The following is a 12,581-nucleotide window of genomic DNA, read 5'->3' on the forward strand; positions in this document are numbered from 1 at the left end:
TGCTAAATTGCCCGTAGTGTGCAAGGGTGTGTAAGTCAAGTGGATTAGCCACAGGAAATGCAGGGTTACAGGGAAAGGGTAGAGGCACAGGTCTAAGTGGGATGCCCTTCAGAGGTGGGAGGTGGACTTGTTGGGCCGAATGGCCGGTTCCCACATTGTAAGGATTCTGTGATATTTGTGCAAGGTCAGATTTCTTTGTAATGCTTAGATTTGTTTTTTAAAATGTGGGATTTTAAAAGAAAAGTTTAACATCTGCCTCTATGTAATCACTGATACTCCTGTCTGACTATCTAAATTAACTGTAATTTGTTGATTTTCATTTGCTGCTTTGATTTCTGTGAGGCTACCTCTCAATGATTGGCTGCATACCACGCTTACTGATGTCACTGCTGAATGCCTGGAGATCCTCCGGACATGTTCACCTGTCTTATTGCTGTTTTGTGGGAGCTTGCTGTGTGTAAATTCACTCTTGTCTCCCAAATTGCTGGAAGGTTATAATTTGGCATGTGCTGAGGTTATGCTAACTGTTATGTAATGCAGCCTTCCTATCTCTGGTTGCAGTGGTTTTCCTAGAGTAGTGTTACATAATGGGCACTTGTGTTCCTTCGTGTCTGCTCCTGGCAGCCAGTCACCCCTCCATTTCTTCTTCAATTCGGGATCACATCCAGGAAGGCTGGGTTTCTGAACGTACTGCCCTCTCCAAGCTCCATCTAGTGGCATGGGTACAAAAAGGCCCTGGCATGCCCCAAGCACCCAGTTCGAGCAGGTAGTGCGCAAGGAGGAAGGCTTGGATCACATGTCCTCACTTATCACTCACCCTGTGTAGGGCTTAGATGACTGACTCAGTCTGGGGCATCCTCCCAACTGGAACAAGAATCTCATGATCTGAATCTCTCTCTCTCTCTCTCACACACACACTCAAACACTCACTCAAACACTCACTCAAACACTCACTCAAACACTCACTCAAACACTCACTCAAACACTCACTCAAACTCTCTCTCTCTCTCTCTCTCTCTCTCTCTCTCTCTCTCTCTCTCTCTCTCTCTCTCTCTCTCTCTCTCTCTCTCACACACACACACACACACACACACACACACACACACACACACACACACACACAGTCCCTCACTCTGTCATACTGTGTCTCCCATACTATCTTTCTCACACACACACACACACACACACACAAACACACAGTCTCTCGTACGCACTGTTGCACTCTTACTGTCTTTCACACACTGTCTGTACAGTCTGTCCCATTCTCCTGTCACACACTGTCATACTCTCGCGTATGTGCAGTTTCTGTCTCTCGCGTGCACACTTTTTCTATCACACACATTCTCTCACACAGTATCTCACAGTCTGTCTTGCTCTCTCACTCAGTTTCCGACAAATAGGGAATTTCCAAACTCTGAATCATAACCTGGTTCTCACTTTCACTTTCACTTTCCCTGCCCTATCCCTTCAATCCCTACCTGCAGTTGCAGGCTTGTTTTTAAAAAACTCCACTCTACTTAAGCTTTCCAAAATAAACCATTTATCTTCCCCTCCTTTGCATTTGCCTGCCTCTCGCTTTGTCTGTGTGTATGAGCCTCCCTTCTGTTTACCCACCTCTATTCATCTTTCTCTGTTTCATATCTCTCTGTCTCTCTCAACCTCTTCTCTCCTCGGTCTTCATGATCCTCCCTCCCTCCATCCATCTCTCTCCTGTTCCTCCCTTCAGTCAGAACATTGCTGGTTTGTATTGTAGCTCCCACAGCCTCTGCCCTGTACCCTGAGGACTGTCTGTCGATTCTGGTTGGCATTCCTGTACCTGTTCATGCGTGCCTCTGGCTCTCTCTTTGTGGCTGTGCAAGTATAGGACATAATCTGACCGGGCTGTTGATGCCCCTTGTGGCCAGATGTCTCTCAACCCAGTGCCCAGGGTAGAGTCTGACAAGACTGACTGCGTGTGGGCTGACTGTGATGCTGGCTGATGTCGGTATTTGCAATTGAAGGCTCATAGAATCCCTGCGGTGTGGAAGGAAACCATTCAGCCCTTTGAATAACACCCCACACCCACCGGTTCATCTTATCTCTGTGACGTTGCATGTCCCATGGCTAACCCACCCAGACTGCACATCCCTGGACAGTATGGGTAATTTAGTATGACCGATCCACCTAACCTAAACGTCTTTGGGCTGTTTGAGGAAACCGGAGCATCTGGAGGAAACCGGCACTGACATGGGGAGAATGTGCAAACTCCACGCAGTTATCAAGTGTGGAGTTGAACCTGGGTCCCTGGCGCTGTGAGACAGCAGTGCTAACCACTGAGCCACCATACAACCCCTCATTGCCTCAGAGCTGCTGAAACTGTTGCCTGCTGCCTTATTTCCCTGTCAATGTCATTGAGCCGGGTCCCTCGCATCTCCGGGAGACCAGGAAGCAGTTCAGAAGGGTACTATTTGGTTGGGGTGGCGGGGGGGTGTAAACGATCCCTCGACAACATTTCAACACAGATCGGGAGGGGTACTGCCTGGTGTCGTGTGGCCGTATTAACTTCTCAGTTGCAAAAGCTGAGATTTGGGCCTTCTGGGATCTTGCTGTGCAACGACTGGCTAATGGAGACTTATGCTTATGGGCGGCAGGATTCTTTCTCACACACGGCCTTTGAATAGCGTGGTGATCACCCAACTGTGAGTCAGGTAGTTTTCGTTTGGGGGTTTGATGGATGAGGGAGATGGCAGTCTGAATGGATGTTGAGATAGCCAGGATTGCTGTGTTGCTGCCAAGGTTGAAGCACTCTCTGTTACTCTGCTGTTCACTTTCACTCCCCGTTAGAGAGTGAGGATAATTAGCCCTGAGCTGCGTTTTCTTACAGTTGTATAGAGGTCGTGCCAGTCTCTGTTCAGCTCTACCCTGTGGACACCGTACCCAGTCAGTCTGCAGCCAACGGATCTTTTCTCCATATCTAACCCAGTGTTGTACCTAGGAATGTTCAATGGGAATGGTTTGATGGGAATTGAGGGAGCTTCATTCCGTACCTTGCCTGTGCTGTCCCTACCCTGGGATGTCCTGGGAGTGTTTGATAGGGACAGTGGAGAGCAAGCTTTACTTTGTATCTAACCCCACACTGTGCCTGTCCTGGGAGTGTTTGATGGGGGCAGTGTAGTAGTAAGGGCTTTGCTCTTTATCTAAACTCATACTGTTCCTGTCCTGGGACTATTTGACAGGGACAGTGTCGAGGAAGCTTTATTCTAACCTTGTGCTGCTCCTATGCTGGGACTGTTTAATGGAGGGCAGTGTTATAAAACAGAGACTTGGGTGCAATGCTGTCCACCAATAGGGTCTACTCCTACATTGAGATTTAATTCTCCCATGGGGGTGACCCTTGGAATTGAAGTTTAGGTATTTTCACCCACCCCCTCATTTTCCTGGACAGTAAGATGTTGCATTAGGACCCTGCCCTGGGCTCGGTCTTTTTAAATTTCCTACAGTCAAATTGGCCAGATCAAGGCAACTTAAACTAGGTTAAAGGCAGAAAGAACTGCGGATGCTGTAAGTAAGGAACAAAAACAGAAATTGCTGGAGAAGCTTGGCAGGTCTGGCAGCATCTGCGAAGAGTTGTTGAGTTTTCCAGCAACTTCGGTTTTCGTTCATGATGCACAGCACCCACCCAGTTCTTTGATTTCTTTTCTTCACGAATGCTGCCAGACCTGCTGAGCTTTGCCAGCAACTGCTGTTTTCAAACCAGGTTAATGTGTTCGTGCCCCTTAAAAGAACAGAAACCAAGGGTTCCAATTTAAATTAACAAAATTTAATATTGAAATGTCGTTTCTGAAAATTAACAATGCACCTCCAACCCCTGCGGTGCCCACTGGATATAAAAAGCACTGCCCTGTGATGAGTCCTCCCAGTCACAGGCTTTATGACAGGGGTGGTGATGGGAGGGTGAATGCTGCATAATATCATCCCCAGGCTGTTTCCAACATGGTCTCGTAATCCATGAGGTTATTGGAAATGGTTAAATCCTGCCTGCCCTCTTGCTGAGCCTGACACTCAGTTGGGATATAAATGTCTGTCTTATCAGCAATGCCCATTCTCCAGAAAAGAATTTCCAAAGATGTAATTTCATGATTGTTGAACGGTAAGGCAGGCTCGAGATTGCTGCTCCTGTTTCAGACTGTCTCTGGCTGTTGTTTTGTACAGTTCAGTGGAGCAGTTGTAGATCAAGGCCTGGTGAATTCTCTGGTACTTTTTTACTTTCCACCACGCATCCAGATGCTGAAGGAAGTGAGGTTCCCCTCTTCCAGTACAAACTTTTGTTTCGAGTGACCGACAAACTAATTTGTCAAGGATACTTGGTGTCTGTCTGTTGGGATGTGAGCATTTTTGCCTGTGGTCACAACCCTAGTGTTGATTTCTGCGCTATAACTTACTGTGCCTCTAGACTGATAATCTGTATGTCCAGAAGGAGTCTCACCAATTTTTATGGATGAACCACAGACTGCTGCCTATCTGGATGCATCACAGCTTGGTATGACAACTGCTCTGGTCAAGACCGCAGCCTAGTCCATCACACAAACCTACCTGTCTGTATTTCCTGTTGCCTTGGGACAACAGGCAACATATTCAAAGATCCCTTGAAGACACTGTTATGTCCTCTTCCGCCCCCTTCCATCAGGCAGAAAATGCAAAAGTTTGAAAGCATGCAGCAGCAGATTCAAGAACAGTTTCTTCCCCCGGTTATCAGACTTTTGAACGGACCTCTCATATACCAGAGTTGATCTTCCTCTGTGACTGTAACACTATATTCTGCATTCTGTTCTGTTACTCTGTTGTACATACGTGCTTGGGTAGCATGCAAAACAGTACTTTTCACTGTATCTTGATTCAGGTGACAGTAATAAATCACAATCAAATCCTCATATCATCATAGATAATGGGAACTGCAGATGCTGGAGAATCCAAGATAACAAAGTGTGAAGCTGGATGAACACAGCAGGCCAAGCAGCATCCCAGGACCACAAAAGCTGACGTTTCGGGCCTCGACCCTTCATCAGAGAGCTCTCTGATGAAGGGTCTAGGCCCGAAACGTCAGCTTTTGTGGTCCTGAGATGCTGCTTGGCCTGCTGTGTTCATCCAGCTTCACACTTTGTTACCTCATCATCATGCCTGGCTTTGATAAAGACTCTAATCCCCTCAAACCAATAGCTGTATTCTTTAAAAGTTTGTGAAATCATCCTGTGTTCACACAATCTGCTCATTCTCAATCAATCCTTTCTCTGCAAATAGAAGAGTTTGAACTGTCAGACACCTGACTGGATGATACACTCCATCTGACTTGCCCTTTTGACTTTGCAGCTGACTTTTGGGTGTTGCTAACCTGACATACTTTCCCAGTCCTTGTACATGCAGGCACAGTGGTATGAATGTCTTCATTCTGCCCTGTAACAGTTCTGTGATCCTGCAATACATTTTGCAACAACGTGCAGATTTTCCTCCATGTTTAACTGCTTCCTCAGTTGAATTACTGGTGATCTGGGTAAAGGTTTACTGAGACCCAGCCAGTCGCGAGTGCCTTTTGGAGAAAGTAACTGTGTAAATAATGGCCATAGTAGTTGGCAGACTGACTACTCGAGGAAGAAGAGAGATCATTTCGCAGGAGAGTGAAGTAAACGTGTGAGTTATCAGATGGATAACTGGAGTTCCTTTATTCAGTGCATATTTTATTCACATTGGTTTCTTCACAATTATTTCTGTGACCGTTAATTTTCAGTTTTGTGTGTGCGTGGTGTCTGTCTGAGTGTTTGTATCTGAGTCTGTCTGTCTCCCGTGAACATTGTCTCTCCTCACCATGCCATCTCATCCTCTGTGTGCGCGCGCGAGTCAGCCTGTATCTGTCACTTCCTCTTACTTACCCGTGGCTGATTAAGAGCATGCAGGGCAAAGCTGTTGAGCAGCCTGTATCACGTGAGGGTTGGACCCTGTGCTGTGCAAATAATTCCGCAGTGCCTGTGGAATCTTTTGAAACCTCAGAGTGCATCATAAGGTATCATAACGTAATGGACTGACACTGACACCAACACATCACATTGAATAAAAGATTGGTTCAAAATGCTTTGATTAGGATCGGTTCTGTTGAAAAGGAATCCAAGTTTTGCTTCATTCCACTTGTGGGCACAGTGAATAGATTGGAATGGAATACGATCGAAATTTATTGTCATGCGTGCCTTTACATGAAAAGCTTTATAATTGCCCCATGGTGCCTACATCAGTGACAGAAGTTATACATAATTTTATAAACAAAAGGGAAAATTAAGACAAAAGTTCATCACAGTTCAGTTAATAGCACCTGGGTTTGGGGAAAGCTGATTGAGGAATGATGAAACACCCTGAACATGCATCCACGCTGGGCCACCGGAATACCGGGCCGGAAGCACCCACTGATGAAACCGGGCTGAAACTGCTAGCCTTGGACAAGACCACCTCCAGACCGCCGGAACATTTGGACACCAAAGACGAAGAAGTCTGCCACGCTGGGACAAGACTGACTTTCTCTCCTCAGCTTGGGCTTGCTGCGGACCTGGGGGTTCGGCCCAGTGTGCGGTTGTGGGCCAGGGGAGTCTGCCCAGGACCTGTTCCTCGCTGACCAGGAGACCCCGCGCTGGGGAGGAGCCGTGTCTGAGTCGTCATGGCGTTGCTGCCGCTGCCACTGGAGGCGACCTCCTTCACTCCTGCCCTGCCGGCTTCGAAGGAAAGAAAACAGAGCAAAAGTTAAAAACAAAAAAAAGGAAAAAAAGAGAAGGAAAGTCGACAGGAGCTGATAAGCAGCAGACTCAGCGCTCCCCCACAACTTTACCGCCATCTTGAAAGGTCTTGAAAATAGGTGGATTCCTAGCAATCAGGGTCACAGGAGAGCGGTCTGCTGGTTATCAGAGTCACAAGGAGACTTTCCTAGCAATCAGCGTCATGGCAGTCTTGTTTTTGTAGTGATCAAGGTCACAGGAGTCTGGTCTCTTCGCGATCAGGATCATTAGAAGGCGGTCTACTTGCAATCAGGGTCACAGGGGTTAGTCTCCTAGTGATCAGAGTCACGGAGGGGATGGTCTCTGAAATAACTTCACTGAGGCCGGTATCCTGTCATCACGTCAACATTTATTTACGCATAGGGAGTCCTTGATCCTGATCCAACTCCCTCAGAGTGACCAGGATGTCTGACACTCCTGTTCATCTATTAGCCAGGGCTCCCTGACTGGACTGGATTAGCAGCCAGGGAACTCCTATTCTTTGAGGTCCACCTGGCTGACCTCGATATAATCACAACACCCCGCCCACCCCACCTGCCCTGAACCCGAGAGCATAGGCCAGTTCCTTTTCTTTCCTAGCTCTTCATGGGGCATTTTAGCAGAAGGCCCGGTTCCTCCAACTCTTGCGTCTGATACGGGCAGTGTGTAACACACCGTAGCTCACATCTGGAACCCAGAGCATCTTGCAAGAAATTTATTTCTCCTCTTTAGGTGGCAAAAGCATCAAAGTGGTGACATCTTCCTTATCTGTCTCAGATTCTGAGGTATCTTCAATGCTTGGCAGAGAGGGAGAGCCCACGGGTTCCAGAACAGTCAGAAGGACTGTTGAGGAGACGGGCACATTTTGCTCCCACGTGGTTTGTGAGTTTGCAGCCTTTCTATGATCCACATGTTTGTTCAGGATCATCACACCTACCTGAACTTTATATTTCACTGGATCTGACTGCTCGCTGATCATGCCCCTTACCCATGCAGGGTCATTTCCGACACCAAACTTTATCCACCGAACTAAACTGTTTCTCTTGCTTAATTGAGTCTTGTGCCCAGCATTGGTGTTTCTGATGCCATTTCACATTCTTACCCCCCTGCCCCCAAAAATCTGGAAACATCAGATTTAACCTGGTGTAGTGCCTTCTCCCCATAATCACCTCTGCTTGAGCTATCCCTGTAGTTGCATGAGGTATGGCCCTATAATTGATTCGGAACCTTGGACAGTTTGGTATCTAGTAAAGGTGTAAGCTGTTTTTTTTTAAGCCTCCCTTCAAAGTTTGGACTGTTCTTTCTGCCAGACCATTAAGGTTCAACTTCAGGAATTCTAAAATTCCCTGCAGGTAACCAATGGCCTGTTATATGTGACCAACTCTTCTGGGAGTCCGTGTATCGCAAAGAATGCACGCAGTTTTTCTGTTGTCTTCATGTTTGACAAATGAATTTTATGCATGTCCAGCCACTTTGAGAGGGCATCCACAATAACTAAGAACATTGAGCCCATGAAAGGACCTGCATTGTCACCGTGTAACCAAGTCCAGGGATTACCCGACCATTCCCCTGAGCTGCCGGTGGTAATTTTTTGTCCGTAAGACCATAAGACATAGGAGTGGAAGTAAGGCCATTTGGCCCATCAAGTCCACTCTGCCATTTAAATCATGGCTGATGGGCATTTCAACTCCACTTCCCTGCACTCTCCCGTAGCCCTTGATTCCTTCTGAGATCAAGAATTTGTCGATCTTTGCCTTGAAGGCCTCCACTGCACTTCGGGGCAATGAATTCCATGTTGGCACTGTGGGCACTGATCAACCCATGCAGCTATGTGCGTATCCATTCCTGGCTACCAGACATAATATCTCACCAACATCTTCATTTTGGTCACCCCAGATGACTACGGTAGAGCTCAGCCAGTATGTGACGGTGATCTTTGGTTGGGACAATTACTGTTGCTCCCCATAATAATATCCTCTACTGTGATCTGGTCTCCCCAGATCTTCTGATTGTGATGGCCCTTTTATTTCCTCCGTCATCGCCAGCTGTTTCAGTTTTGCAAGGATCGATCTTTCTGCGTTCAAAGTCTGATATTGTCAGTAGTGATTGGAAGTGTGTCCAGAAATTATAAAACCATTACAAATTCTTCCTGCGGCAGTACCACCTGGTGATACATCTGCTAGTGGGAGGCAGCTCAATTATTCCACATTTGCCACTAGGCTTCCTGAATGGTGTTCCAACTTGTAGTTATATGCACTTAGCATTAAAACCCACTGAATTTGGCATGAAGCTATTAATTGTCCGCTTTAAATAGATCCAGCAGAGGTTGGTGGTCCATTATTATTACAAATTTATGACCATAAAAGGCATTGATGGGACTTCAAACTGACCGCCGAACCTTCCTTCTGTACCTGGACGCATTAATGTTTTGCATCACCCAGAGTCCTGGATGCACACGTCAGATGTTAATGGGATAACATCCCATTAATTTTTATGCTCCTTATCTTCTTACACAGGGGTATGTGTAAACTGTCTTAAACTTCCTGCCTGAATAGGATTGGGTGGGAAACTTTGTAAAGGTGTGAGACTTCTGTAATTCTGGAAGGGGATGAAACTTCTGTAAAGGTATGACACTTCTGTTTCTACTGAAGTGGCCAGGTCAGTGACCTTTATTCAATCTAGACACTTCAGCGGCTTGAAATCGCATTCTGTCGTTATCAGTCACTTTGTGAATGATCAGTGCTGTATCCTGTTCTCTTTATGTTCCAAATGTAGTAATTGTTTTATGTATTAGCCAAAATAGAGTATAAAAAGCAGGGACTGTCCGCTGTTCGGGGACAGTCGCTTATGGAACTCAGTACTCTGTGCCGGGTTGTGTACAGCGATCCTCCACAGCTTGTACTTGCTTAATAATAAAGGATTGTGTTTTCATAGCCAGGTCAGTGTTTTGCCATTGCATCAAGTCCATGAGGGTCTCTGAAAAATAAACCTAACATTTGAATATGCCCAGGATATAATCTATGAAGTCGTCAGGATTAGTCTTTTGATCAGGGGCCCTTGACATAATTGAACACACCTTTTGCGGCTTCCAAGAGGTGTAGACCTGCATGATATTTTGACCCCTCTGTGGTGAATTCAGGTGCGATTAGGAAATTGTTGATTTTTTTTTTACGGAGGTCCTTCTTGAGGGGACAGTTATCTCAGGGTCCCTCCCAAACACTGTCCTCAGATTCATTATTCTCTGCCTGTGAATCGGGACAATCATATTCTTCACTACTTGCAGAATCGCTAGGGAACACTAGACAGGCACTAGAGGGCCAAGGAAACTGCTCGCAGGGCTTACATTTTTTCAGGCTCTCCCTGTGAGTCTTAAAAGAATCATGCCCTCCCTCCTTTGGTCCACTAGCGGTCTGTTCGGTACCCTGTTTCTTGTTCATCTGTTAGTTTTAGACCTAGTACAACAGGAGATAGGGTCTGTGAATGGCCCCTGAGTCGGATGCATGGCAGAAGGAGAAGGCGCAGGTTCAGCAAAAGAATCGTGTGGGCTGGTTACTGAAAGACCTGGAAATTCTATGGCAGGCGGTTTGGTTTGGGCTTGGACAGCATACGGTGGTGGTTGTAAGGAACAGGCGATTGCTGGGGCTCATGGTAGTGTTGGGAAGCCTGTAGGTGTAGTTTGGCCAAAGACGGGTGGAGTTGTGGAGGGGGTAGTGGTCATGATGGGGGCAAAGGGGTGCTTTCCCCAGTCGTCCTCATCTTGCTTATCTGTGACCCCGATCGAAAGACTAATCCTAACGACTTCATAGATTACATCCTGGGCACTATTCAAATGTCAAGTTTGTTTTTCGGAGACCCTCATGGACTTGATGTAAGAGCAAGACACTGACCTGGCTACAAAAACACAATCCTTTGTTATTTAGCAAGTACAAGCTGTGGAGGATCGCTGTACACAACCCAACACAGAGTACTGAGTTCCATAAGCGATTCTCCCTGAACAGCGGACAGTCCCTGCTTTTTATACTCTATTTTGGCTAATACATAAAACAATTACTACATTTGTAGCCCACGATGTTGTGCCAAACTTTTACCCTAAACCTAAGGTATATTGAACTTCCAGTGCTACCTTATGCTATCATCCATATGCCTATCTAATAGCCACTTAAATGCCCCTAATGAGGCCAACTCCACTACCCTCTCTGGCAATGCATTCCTCGCCCCTACCACTCTCTGAGTAAAGAACATACCTCTGACGTTCCCCCCCCGCAATATCTTCCTCCTTTCACTTTAAAACTATGTCACCTCGTAAAAGCTACCTCCACCCTACAAAAAGGTCTCTGGCTGCCCACTCTATACTGCAGATCATTTTGTACACCTCTATCAAGCCACCACCTCTAGACATGACCCTTCCAACATCTTCCTGGCAGCTCTCCCACTTTCTACCCTCTGAAAGTGGCAGGTCATCCACAAAGTCCCATAACCCCACCACCTCTTGGGTTCCCTGACTCCTGGTTGAGCAGAAGTCTCACAGCTGTTACTTTTCTCTGTAATATTCTCCAGACCCTTCACCCCTCCCTATCTGTGTAACCTCCTCCAGCCCTCAACACTTTTCCCCATCTCTGTAACCTCCTTGAGCCTCCTACACCCCTCCCTATTTCTGTAACCTCCTCCAGTCCCTTCACCCTTGCCTATCTCTGTAACCTCCTGCAGCCGCTATAGCCCTCTCGCTGTATGTAACCCACTCCAATTCTTGCTTCGTGAGCATTTCCTAATTCCTGTTGTTCTCCCATTGGTGGCAGTACCTTCAGCTGCTTGGGCCCTGAGCCTTGTAGCTGTCCGTGTCCTGGGAGTGTTAATGGAGAAGGTGTACAGTTAGCTTTACATTCCAGTTAATAAGAGTAATCAGGAAAGCCAGTAGAATGTTATGGTTTATTGTGAGGAGTGATGAATGCGTTCTTCAGTTATACAGGACATTGGTGAAACTGCACCTGGAGAATTGAGTGCTGGTCACTGTACTTACGGAAGGATGTTAATGTATTGGAAGCAGTTCAGAGAACGTTCACGAATCTGGAATAAGTGGATTGCCTTATGAGGAAAGTCCAGACAGTCTAGGCCTGTATCCTGTGGATTTAGAAGAGGCAGAAGTAATTTAGTTGAAACACACACGTTTCTGAGGGGTCTTGACTGAGTAGACATGGAAAGGGTGTTTCCTCTTGTGGGAGAATCTAGAATATCATTATTTAAAAATAAGGGGTCTCCCATTTAATACAGAGATGAGGCAACATTTTTCTTTCTGGGGTTTGTGAGTCTTTGAAATTCGTTTCCTCAAAAAGCGGTGGATGCAGAATCTTTAAATATTTTTAAAACAGAAGGAGATAAATTATTGATTACCATGGGGATGAAAGATTCTTGCGGGTGTGCAGGAATGTTCATGTTAAAGTCAGCATCAGCCATGATCTTATCAAATGGCAAATAGGCTTGAAGGGGAATATCCAACTCTAGTTCTCATAAATCATAGAATACCTAGAACATAGAACAATACAGCACAGAACAGGCCCTTCGGCCCTCGTTGTTGTGCGGACCTGTGAACTAAAAACGTACGGTGTGGAAACAGTCCCTTTGGCCCAACAAGTCGGCACTGAACTGTCTCCTTATAACCCACATAATCTACACATCCCTGAACACTGGGCAATTTAGCATGGCCAATCCACCTAATCCACACATCTTTGGAGTGTGGGGGGAATCCCATGCGGACGCTGGGAAAATGTCTGTGTGGAGTTTACACAGTCACCCAAAGGTGGAGTCAAACCTGGG

General features: G+C 46.4%; 1 protein-coding gene across 9 annotated transcripts in view; it reads left to right on the forward strand.

The window, feature by feature from the left end:
- The window catches only part of LOC125454194 (insulin-like growth factor 2 mRNA-binding protein 2), a 292,393-nt gene that overhangs the window by 57,878 nt on the left and 221,934 nt on the right, over positions 1 to 12,581 (forward strand). The window lies entirely within an intron of this gene.

The sequence above is a fragment of the Stegostoma tigrinum genome, chromosome 7, assembly GCF_030684315.1.
Source record: "Stegostoma tigrinum isolate sSteTig4 chromosome 7, sSteTig4.hap1, whole genome shotgun sequence".
Lineage (NCBI taxonomy): Eukaryota > Metazoa > Chordata > Chondrichthyes > Orectolobiformes > Stegostomatidae > Stegostoma > Stegostoma tigrinum.